We start from the raw sequence: 12,267 nt of genomic DNA, 5'->3' as shown, positions 1-12,267 counted from the left end.
GCTCATGGAAGAGGGAGAAAATACTCCTTAGAGGGGTGTTCACTCATTAGCTGACCCCAGGTATTCCTTAATTGGACTCTGCTTCCCTCAAAATTCTCTCTTGAGGGTTGAGCTCTGATCAAATTAATTTGTCTCTTGGCCAGTGAGGAATAACAGTAAATCTGAAGTCCCTGAAGGCTTATGGAAATTGGCCCACATGAACCATATAATTTTTAAATATGAAGGAGAAAACAGATTTGCAAAGGAAGTTTCTTAGCTGGCAAAATAAGCTATAACAGAGAGCACAGCAAAAGGGAGAAAGTAGTCAGGAGAATACTGCAACACAGCTGGAACACAAGGTTTTGTCTGAGAAAAGCACTTTCTTGTATTTTACCAGAAAGGCATTTCACTCTGAAAATGAAATCCAGACAGGATGTTACTGAAGGTCCACATCTTATTTTCAATAAATGATGAACCTTCATGTCCCATGAAATATGAAAGTATAAAGCTGCATTTCTATTATATTCAGCAAAGGTGGGGAAGTTCTGTTCGCTTTTGTTTAAATATATTCATTATCAAAGGTGTAGTGCCCTTGAGAAGCTGAGACAATTGCTTGTATTGCTGTGCAAGGAATTTGAGATACTTGGTAAAGTTTTTATGAACAGTGATGCAGAGATGTGTAGTGTGTCTTTCAAGACCCCTGATCCATCCATCCAGAGCTGACACTTGAGCTGTAAAGAGACATCCTTGTCAAACCACTTACATATTGCATATACAATGAGATAGTCCTTCATTTCTAGCACACCAGTTGCAGGAGGAAGAATTTAAAGCAGAAGAGCTCCAGACCTCTTATTTCAGATTCTTGTGGCTCCAAGTGTGGAAATCACATTGGCAATAAAGAAAGGTCAGTATCTGAAGGCACAGTTTGTGAGAGGGCATGAAAATATTTTGATGAGAGAGAACCTGTGCTTCACAAATTGTCAGTGTGCTACAAATCTGAGGGGGTATGGAGGGACAATATTTGTTTGGGATGCAGATTATGCCTGTACATCCTCTGTTTTGTCCTGCAGTTAGGAACGACACGATGGAAAACAACCCCACCTACATGTACCAAACAGACCTCAATACAAAAGAGAGGGAAAACTATCTCAAATGGTTGGTTTCTGAAAGTCAGTAAGAAAAATAAGATTCAGTTCAGACACCAATCGTCTCATTTTATGATTCCTCTGTACCTTTTACACCTCCTACTTGCACTATGATTTAATTTTAATAACACTTTTTCTACCTTCTTCCAGTCCTCTAGACACACTGGTTACTATTTCACATAATATTTTCTTTTTTTATCTGTGTGATACCCTCACACATGGTTCAAAACCAGGAAGAATTATTTATTTTCTCAAAAAGTAACAATGGTTTCTATTAACCAGATTTTGGTCTCTGCAGTGCCATCAGGAAGAGGTGACTCAAGTGACTTCAGTTATAACCCAGCGAGTGAAGCAACCAGAAATTGATGCCTAAGTTGACAGGAAGCTTTCTCCTCTGGCTGTGTATTTCCAAAGAAAGTGCAAGCACTGCTGCGTATTAAAGGAGATCCATTTTATGCCAGTTTTTGTCTGTGACAATCTCATCAGCAGCCATAAAAAATGATATGAAAAATCTGAAGATGGATGTTAACAATTCATTTCCTAAATTTCCATAGTTAATGTAAACTTAATAACTTCCATGTACCACCAGCTTGATTGTGCCTGCTGGAGTTCACTGCTTAATTCTCCCTGTAAGGAAAATGTACCACGGGCATCATCTGGACCAGCTCGTTCACTGACAGGAACTGGGATGATTTCTTAGACTAACAACGACCTAGGCAGCTTTTTTACAAATCACTGCAAGTTTCACTCCTGTGAAAAGGGCTTTCTGAGGAAGAACTCGCAGGCACAGCATGTTTGGAGGCAAGCAGGAGTTTAAGATTCCCCTCTGCCTCCATGGGAACAACACCTTTCCCAAGGCACCACTCAGAGCAGCAGAAATCCTGCACGACATCGGCTCAGTCCTACCAAGGCAGGCTCCAAAGGCTGCTCCAGCAGCTGGGAATCTTTAGAGGTGCTTTATAAATGTGCCCACTCTTACAGCAGCTGCCACATCTTAGTCCACCAAGGAATTTTCCCGCATCTGCTCCACGGAGAGATCCGTAGGAGGCTGAAGGTCACAGCTCTGAGAAGTCCTTGTGTTAAGTGACCTCAGCTGGCTGGGCTGTGGTCCTGGGTAATGTCTAATGGGTTTCATATGACTCAGGTTTTTCTCCTTTGTCCTTCCCTCTCCTTGCCCAGCATTTTGCTAGTTAGTGGTTCTGCAGCAACAGCTGCAAAGTACCATTTCAAGGCAAATTATTATTAACATCACTTTGCCAAATTGGCACGAATTGTTGAACAAGGAGTCACAGAGTGGTTCGGGTTGGGAAGGTCCTTAATGATCGTCTAGTTCCAAACCCCCTGCCATGGGCAGGAACATATTCTTCCAAGCATCATTCTTCCAAGCAGCCTGCTCACTGCAACCCTCCAAGCAGAGCACGCATTTTTAACTCCACCTGCTTCTTTATCCTAGGAAAGGCTGGAAGGCAGGGCCTTGGCTCCAGCAGCGCCGAGCACAGCCCGGCTCAGCCCCGCTCCGCTCTCCCAGCGCTGCGGCTCCGCTGCGAAAGCGCTGAAGGAAAACTGCGGTAAGTGAGCGATGCTGTGCGATGTGGCAGCTCGGAGGTGCCAAGCAAAGCTAATGCTCCAGAGCGATACTAGAGGGCACTGTAAACCTGGCAGTTTTGACTTCCGAATGGGACGAAGCAAAAACTGAAGTGTCTGCTATTTGTGGTCGTTAAAGCTCTCCTGGTATTTAGTGCAAAATTAGTGCCAACCCCCGGGTCCTGAGCAAATTAATTTGTGGAATTACATTCTGCTGTCGTAGATCCCCCTTCCAGTCTGGGATCCTTATTCATTGCCAGGCCGTGAACTGCTGCATCCCACTGCTGGACGGGCTTCTCTCCCAGTAAACGTGCAGGCTTGGAGGAAAGGGGAGCGAGAACCATTATGAGAACTCAGCAACTTTTTTTTTACATCTATCACTTAGCAATAATGTGTTCATTAACTGGCAGCCAGACCCCTGCCTGGTTTCATTTAAAACCTGATGGTTTCCTTTCATTATGGTAGCAAAGGTTTCATCCTGCATCTCCCCTATATGCCAATATTGTGTTTTTTCCACATGCCTGATTAAGGATACACACCTATCAGAGAGGAGGAGAGTTCCTGCACTGTGATAAAACAAAATTGTTTTAAAAAGTCTTTTAAAACATATTTAAAAATAGGAACGTGTTACTCTAAGTTAAACACTCCAATCAATGTGATCAATAGATTAATAGGTTTCAGTACCTGTCTCCTCAGACAGTCCTCATACAACCATCACTGTAATTTATAATTCAGTGTTCAACTTAAATTAGTGAAATTTAAACTGAAACAACAATGGGCTGACAAGTAAACAGCTTCCCAATTTAAATGTAAAATGTTTACCCAATATGCAGAATCAAGCTCTCCGCTCCCGCAATATCAGCGCCACACAAAATAAACACAGAGCCACAGGGAATAAGAGGAAAAGGCATCTTGAGAGGTCACCTAGTCCATCTCCTTCCCCCAGGGTAGGATCAACCCTGCCTAAATCGGTCTTGACAGGAGAGTTTCTCTGACCTGTTCATCATGGAGGTTTTAAAGGAGATTCCACAAGCTCCCCAGATGGTCTGTTCTGGGTGTCAGCTATTCTTATAGATGGAACATTTCCCCCAAAGTCTAACCCAAATTGCTTTTTCTGCAGTTTAATTCCACTAATTCTGTCTGTGAGCAACAGCTCATTACTTTTGTAGCATCTTTTATATTTGGGGAGATTGTTACTGTATCTTCATCAGCCTTAGGCAATGGACCACAGTTCTTTCCCTCTTGGGAGGTTTATTTTCTAGACCGTTCTTTTAATTTTCTGTATTTCTCTGGAAGTCTGATGACAAAACTGCTCCTCCCCAAAACTCAGCAGAGATGGGAGCAAGGTACCAATGCACCACACCACACTCTCTTTATGTACAGCAGTGTCAGCTTTGCTTTGCTAACACCAGGGCACCACAGTTGGCTCAGGGTTAACTTCTAGCCCATGGTATTGTCCCTTTCTCTTAGAAATGCTGCCTATGCAGCCATTTCTGGACACACATTTCATTAGTTCTCATACATTCAGCTTTGCTCTCGTCAATCTCTTCTTTCCAGCCTGTTTCTTCAGTTTGTTAAGATATCTGAACCTTTCTCTTGTTATCTGAAAGCACTTACAGCCCCTCTCAGCTCAGTATTGTCAACAGATGCAATAAGTCCCCTCCATATTCCACCACCCAAGTCAGTGATGAAAATATTGAGTAATGCCAGAGCCTGCACAGACCCCTCCAGCACCGTATTGAAGCCATCCTTCCACTCGGACAGCAAACAGCAAACAGTTTTCAGGGTGTTTGCCCAGCTGGTTTGGTACCTTGCAGCATTTCTCCCCATCCATATTCCCCCACCTTGCTCCTGGAACACCCCATGAGTGAGAGTCAAAAGCCTGACTGCAGTCAAGCTGTACCACAGCAGCAGCTCCTCCCCTCTCAGAGACCTGCTGCCCTGCCACAGGAAAATTAGATTGGTTTGACATGATTTATCCTCGACAAAACCACAGCTTGTGGGGCTACCGCATCCCTCACGCCACTGCCATGCCTTGCCTTTGGATCTAGCAAGCAAAATTCTGTCCCCTTTGAAGTAAGGGATAAAACTCCCATAATCCAGGACTTTACCATGTCCAGACTCCACCCAGCCCCAGAAGCAGTGGAAATACCATCACATTACTGCTCCTGTTGGTAAGCAAGGGTTTATTTCCACTGAGAGCTGCAGAGGCAGAACGTAATCAGGGATATCGCACCTGGGTTTGAGCTCTGAACCCCCTGAGTACCATCACACTGTGGGTGCACAGCCCCTCTCCAAAACTGGTGGTACCTCACTTTCTTGGCATTCTTGGAGCAATGGGTCAGTTCAGCAGAGGTGGGAGCAGGTAAAATTCACACTCTAAAGGGAGCTGCAAGGAGGTATAAATTACTCAAGCACAAGCTACCTAAGATTCACTTAAAATTCACTCTGAATTTGGCACCAGATATGTAGGAGATAATCAAGTTTTCCTTTTTGAGATCTTGTGTATTTAAAACCTGCTGTGTTTAATTTTTGCAGTCACAACAACGCTCATTCATAAATATTTCCTAATGTTTGATCCTATTAGTATGTACAGCGCCGTGTTTGATTAATGGACTAGAACAATGCGATCAAATATATTTTGGGCTCCAGAATACCACTTTGTAATGCCTAATATTTGATGAGATATTACAGATAGGCTTGTCTTCTGACTAGAAGCGATTGCACTTGAATTCTGAGAAACTCAGATACAGATCTTGGATAAGATCTGAATTTCAAGCGAGTCCTAATTACACAGCACGCTTGACCAAAGCTCGAGGTCTGCACATTTCCAGCGTTGGATTCTTCACAGCTCAGATGCAAATGTTGTTTCTTAGCCCTCTCTCTCAGGAATTCATAACATATTCATCAACTTGTAGTACCTAAGAGCCCTGTCTGACTGTATTTGGAAGACCTTAATTTGACTCCGGTAGGAGTTTAACAATATTAATAACTAATATTAAACTGGATTCCTAACGGGGATGCCGGGACAATACTCTTTGATCACTGCATTAATCTGGTGCAATTGTGTTTATATCAGCCTCGTTCATCCCATGTGAGCTCAGTGCCATCTTGGCATGAATATGAAATATGCAAATCTGAGGGATACACGTTAATAGTGAGTCCATCTGCTTGGATCTTTTATTAAAGGGAAGCGTGAATGCAGTTGCCATGCAATACACTCTTACACACAAAGACCACGAGTTACGAAAACAAGAGGAAACATCTCATGCTTTGGCCTTATTGGTATTTCACATTCGTCGTTTCTGTGGCCGGTTTTCATTTTAATTTAGAAATTTTCCCCAAAACGAAATTTGAGTGAAAAAGCTCAACAGTTAGCAATGACTGTGCGTATACACGCACGCACATCTCTTCCTCTCTAGTGACAGACAGGATATTACTTTTCCACTGCATATGAAATTAATACCAGAAGCACAAGAAAAAACATGTAAATGCCATCCCTTAAAGCCTGATCTGGATCTCACTTCTACTGCTTAAGACATATATAACATCGAGGACAACTAGCTGTTGGAGTGAAAAAGAAGGTAATCCAGAGCTGGCTTGGGAGAGCCAAGCCCAAACATGAGCTCAGCCTTGGCTATGGAGTCATAGCCCAATGCCTCCACAGGATATGGATGAGCTGCTGTGTTCTGCTATTCCACGTTCTCTGTAATAAATAACTCTTTCAACTCTATCCAAAAGGGAAAAGCTCCTATGGCTCATTGTTCCCATGCACTGCCGTGTCCTTAGCTCCTCTCCCTTGGGTGTGTGCTGTTCCATGCTAATGGTTTGGGGGGAGTGTGCTGTGATTTATTTAACAGTTGGCAGGTCAAACCTCCGTGCCCCAGATATGCAAGTGCTGACTCGGATGTGGAGGGGAGAAGGTGCCCTGATGACATAAAGTCAAAGTATCCACCTTGATGAGCATTCTTAATCCAGGAACTCTCCTTCATCCACCACCCTGCAGATATGGAGAGCTCCTGGCAGCAGTTAGTTCTGAGCCTCACACTCATCCCAGAAGGCTGGATTGAGCAATCATTTTATTCAAGGACACTGGGATCTGATGTACAAAAAGGGCCCTTATTCTCCTCCTTGATTCACATATATTTGAGTAGGCAGCAGAGTAAGCAAGAGGAGTTTTTTCCATATCTTCAATATGCAAATAGATGAGTGAGCTCAGCTCTCTATTCATTGCTTCCAACATACATGACACAGATGATGCTGTTCCCATTGTCACACTAAAACTGGGGGCTTGATGACAAGAAATTCACTGAGCTTCCATCTGCATAGAGCTTCTGCTCTGCTCTCTGCATCCACAGTTTATTAGCTGTGCTTGGGATCTGAAAAGCCAGTTGAAATCCCAGTGATTCCTGCATGATCAGCTCTTGGTGCCACTTGGGGTGGGCCTCATTTGGCACTACCCAGGGACTGGCACCCTTCTCTCTAGTAGGAGAACAGGGACTGTGCTCTGAGCTGGAGCCAGCGCAATGACTGAAGGGAGTGTTCAACCAGCACGTGACCCAAGAAAATGTTAAGTGTTGAGATTTATTACATATGTATTTATTAATAGCATATTAGCATAACTGGGTCAATTATCTGGGAATCAGCACGTGTGCCTGGGAGGGGGACATGTGCATGGGTCTGCTGGTCCTGTGCTGCTGAAAACATCACCTGCTTGGGTGAGAATGAATGTATTTATCCCAGTGCTAAGAAAAGAAGGAAAAAAGAATAAGTCAACCTTCCACAGTGAGCTGATTATGCATTTTCCACATCAAATTGTCAGCATTTATTCAATTACTTCACTCATTACAAGTGTGTTCTTCAGCCACTAACCTAAAACCCCTCCCTGCTGCTGTCAGCTCCATTAGAAGTGACATGTTCCTTCCTCATGTTAAAAAGCCTTTGTGGAAGGCGTCTCCTCCCAGGACAGGGCTTGAGCTGCTGAGGGAACACAGCCCTGCCCTGGGAAGGGAGCTCCTCTCCCTGTGCTGCCCTCCCCGAGCACAGGAATCCATCCACAGGATTGAGGTGAGTCCTCCTTGGGGTAGCAGCAGTTGTTTTTAAAGCCAGACACTCTCTAAGGCAGGAATTAGAGGAATTCACAGGGCTCAGCCAAGGAGATCCCCGGAGCCAAAACTGTATATTCTCCAAACACTTCCACTTTAATAGTAAGTTAAAAGGAAAGTTCCCCTTCTGAGGGGTTGTTATTTATAGATCCCTCCTTTAAACAGTCCTCCTGTTTTTATCCATGCTTACACCCCCACAGCTGGTAAAGATGAGGAAAGCTCTACCTTCCCCAAAAATCAAATACATCCGAAATGCTTCCTGAGCTGATTCACTTGGCTGGGCTCCTATTTGATATTTGAAACAAAAGACAAGGCAGCAGAAAGCAACATATTTTCCCTGTGTCAAGGTGAAGCACTTCCCATCACCCAGCCCATCTCTGCTGGGGTTAATGCACATCAATAATATTTAAATGATCAAAGTTTTTCAGCAGAGACAGTGATGGGGTTTTTTTCTGACTTGTCATGCTTGTTTTCCTTAAAGAGGCAATGACCTGCTGTAGTCAAGGCTTGCAGTTTGGCACACAGGAGCATTTTGAGAAGCGTTATCTCCCGAACAGAACAGCAGCCTCATGTTTCCCTGCACAACAACCTTTCTTAGCCTAAAATGCTTTGCATCCCATTTCCTTGATCTGGCTAAGTGCTTGCATGCTGAAAATCCCACCCTCCCTCCAGCTGTCCTTCTGGCAGGAAAGAGACAGCATCTTCTCTCTGGAGAGTAAGTCACTGCTCCTTTGGTTATCTAATCAGGGAGGGCAAAATTCACTCAGGGCCCTGAGAAACCGGCTGAGCTGCAGAAAATGCATCCCGAGGTCTTGTGCGGGAGGGTGGGAGGAGGCATCCGGGGAAGCCTCCCCTCCCAGAGCAGATGCTCCCTGCCATTTCCCCAGCAGCTTTCACAAAGGAAGAAAAATGTGGAGTACTCCAGGGACTGAAGCATTCGGCTCTCCTGCTCCCCGGGTCTGTGTGTGCCTCGGAGCGGGGCCGGGGAGCGGCTGCGGCTCTGGTGCTGAGGCCAGAGCAGCCTGTGGGGAGGGCAAGGAAATAAATGTCCCCCACCCACCCTCTCGGCCTGCGTGTGCCAGAGCTGGCTGGTGCTCAGTTCCTCAGTCTTTGTGTGGGTTTTCCAGCATTTCTCCTAACTACAAAATATTATGCCTCTCTGCCTTCTAAAACTCCATGATTTTGTCTTTGCACCAAGCACGAGGAACTGGGAAGCACAAACCTTCCCATGCTGATCAAGCTGGGAACTTTCTCCACATTCAGCTTGCTAAGAACAAAAGGGCAGTACAAGGGTGGTGACATGAGACAAATCCCCCCTGCAAGTGCGAGGTTCACTTGGCTGGGCTTTGCCTCTGTCATCTGTAACATCCCAAACAAAAGCACCTTTAAGTAATTTCCTCCCTTTTCCTGGCAAACTTCTCCCCAGAGGTCCTGGTGAGCTGGAGAAAGCTACCACTGGAACAAGGTTTGGGCAGAGCTGTGCTTGGCAGATCTCACCCCTCACAAAGGGGTCCCTCACCTGCTCCTGGGCTCGGAGCACAATTCCAAGCCGTGTGTTTCCACCTAATAAAATGCTTACTCACTTGCAGGAGGCACTTTGACACCCTTGGCCGCACGCTGCTAGATAAGGAGCATAAAAAGAACACGTTGCTGTTATAGGGGATACAGCAATATGTATCCTCAAATGAAAGACCTTTTATAAGCCTGGTTATTATTCTGGCAGTGATCTCGGATCGCTCTCCACAGGCTCAGCTCAGCTGAGGTGTTAGCGAGCGCATCGCCACTGCGAGCGGGGACTGCGAGGTGTCACGTTTACCTTCTGTTGTTTCAGTATATCCTCTATCATCCCAAGTCGGAAAACACTTCCCTCGTCTTCCGCGCATGTCAAAAGCACCATTTGCCATTTAGATTTAGGGAGCCAGAGATAGCCCTGGTATAAACAGGTGCGAGCCCGCATATGTCAATAGAATTACACCTGATTTTAATGGGCTTACATTTGGCCCTTGAGCCCTGGGGATCCCTCTGGGGGCAGAGGCTGTATTAAATATTAAGGGCCTTATTCTCCACCCCTGCGTATGCTGGAGTAATTAAATCTCCATGCAGACCCATTGATTTTCAACCACGTTCTCCTCGTGTGAGGAGGTAGCACTTGGCATGAGGGAGGGAGCACAGCTGTCCCCTCGAGGTAAAACAGATCCATTTTTCCTCCTTACAGAAATTTCATCCAGAAGAAAACTGTACCCAACATTAGGTATTTGCAAAAAGTGCTTGGGTAAAAGAATGCAAATAGTCTAAAATTAAACGATGACTCCAACTCTTCCCCATTGCCTCCTGCCTGTGACAGCACCACTGCCACTGCTTTGTCGCTTCCTTCAGGCTCCCGTCTCTGTGAGTGCCACAGACAATCCCCCTCCTTCCCAGCATCAGGACCATCGGAGCCAGACCTGCCAGGAGCTGGGTGATTTCCCATCCTCCAAGCCTGCTCCTGGGTCTCCTGAATCGCTGTGTAACCTTGGACAAACCCCACAGCTGCTGCCGGCCTCTCCAGGGGGTTACGCTCATTAGTTAATTCCGGTGCTTTGCCTGGAGCTAGCGCCTTTTACCTGTGTCTATACAAGTATTATTGCCAGCTTCTGATCTTTTGAGCTTGCAGGGCTGTGAAAAACGACTTTGGTTTTTCCTTAAATGCCACGGAGTTTAGAAGTGTGACGACTCACACTGTGCTGTTATTCTTTCCAATTGAAACCTAATGATGCGTGCATATCACTTAACTCTGATGTCAATAATCAGCACACCACTTGGTCTTTGCCGTGGCTATTAGAGGGAATGAAAATGAAATACCAACTCCTTTTTATCCTGTTACTGTACCATAATAACTAATAAAGAAGTAATAAGTGAGACGTGGGGAATTTCCAGGGGAGTCATTACTACAGAGCAGACCTAAAGGCACAACGTGAAATCCAGGAATATTAGCCAGCCCTGGATTCCCAGCCAGTGCTTATCACTTAAGTTTTACTGCTGCTGTAGAATAAGTGTTTACAGAAGAAGTTACCATGTGGAAAGTATCAGACCGTGTCCTGGAGTGGAAACCGAGCCAGAATCAAAGACATCCTTGCAGGTAAAGACCACCCTGTGCCTCAGCGTCGCATTTAGGCTGGGCCACAGTCAAGACACAATGCCAGCATTTCATAAATCTCACTTACGCTCCAGAATATGGGAAACGTTTCCCAGAAGAGCTCTAAATCACCTCTGTCTGGTTGCAGGATGAATCGTGTGTTTTCCAGGGATTCTTACATGGGAGAGCCCACACAGAGATCTCAGGGCAATGGGTGAAAGGAAACCATGTAACAAAATACTGAGTCCATGAGGTTCAAACCACCTGTAAGATGGACAACACATTTTCTGGATTAAAAATTATTGAATTCATGGTTAGGAAGGAGCACTCATTTTTTGGTGGTCATGTACATAGGATGCAGTAGTGATTCCTTGGTTTTCCTCCCCATAAATGAACTGTCGTTTATCCATGAACTGTCATTTATCCACGTGTCAAAAAGCTGTCACTGCTCAGGAATTCTGTCTTCAGCAGCTGCCTGGTGCAGGGAAAACTTGGACCTTTACCTGGCACAGTTGTATGCACCTTGTGTACAGTTGGAGCCTCCTCTGCCCCTCAGCATGGACACCACAGAGTTGACCTAAGCAACCCCAGCTGCTCCTCCAGCCCCGTGCTGGAAGGTGCTGTCACACCTTACAGCCCAACATGTTCATTCCCCCCCCCCTTTCCAAAGCAAAACCTGGTTCGGTTAAATCTCACAGCACAATCCCACCAGTATCAAGCATTTCCCTGCCATCTGATTTCCCCATCTCCGAGTTCCTGCTTTGTTTATCCTATTAATTCCAACCACCCCCTCTTCCCCCAACACACAGGCACGCAGCCTCATTTACAGCATCTTCGCCAGCAGAAGCCTCCCCAAAATATTCAGGGCACACCAAGCGAGCACTTACACGTGTGGGGAAACCCTCGTGACTGGAGATTTTTTTTTTTTTTCTCTCGAGCAAACATGAGCTCTTGATTTTAATTTTTTTTTTTTTTTTAAGCTCTGCAGCCTCCTCTTCCTCGGGTGGTTTTCCCTCCCTCCTCCTCCTCCCCCCCCTGCATTTCCTCCTGCACCTTTAAGAAGCCCATTGCCGCCGGTGGGATGGTGTGTGCTAAAGCTGCACAGAGGAAGTTACGCAGCCGGGATCAGGCACGGAGATAAAAGCTCCGATTGTGATTGAAAGTGAGAGCAAAAGGGATTTCAGCCTCGGCATTAACTTGCGAGAGGAGCCGGGATTGCACAAAGCTCCCCCGGCCATCTGCCCTTGGGGGCCGGCGGCGCAGCGCCTGCCCGCCGCGCTGGGCTGGGCTGGGCAGGGCAGGGCAGGGCTGGGCTGGAGGGTGTGTTTTGGGGGTTCCC

The sequence above is a fragment of the Corvus brachyrhynchos genome, unplaced genomic scaffold (genome assembly GCF_000691975.1).
Source record: "Corvus brachyrhynchos isolate BGI_N302 unplaced genomic scaffold, ASM69197v1 scaffold59, whole genome shotgun sequence".
Taxonomy (NCBI): domain Eukaryota; kingdom Metazoa; phylum Chordata; class Aves; order Passeriformes; family Corvidae; genus Corvus; species Corvus brachyrhynchos.
The sequence above is the reverse complement of the archived record's forward strand: the minus strand, read 5'-3'. Positions refer to the sequence as shown.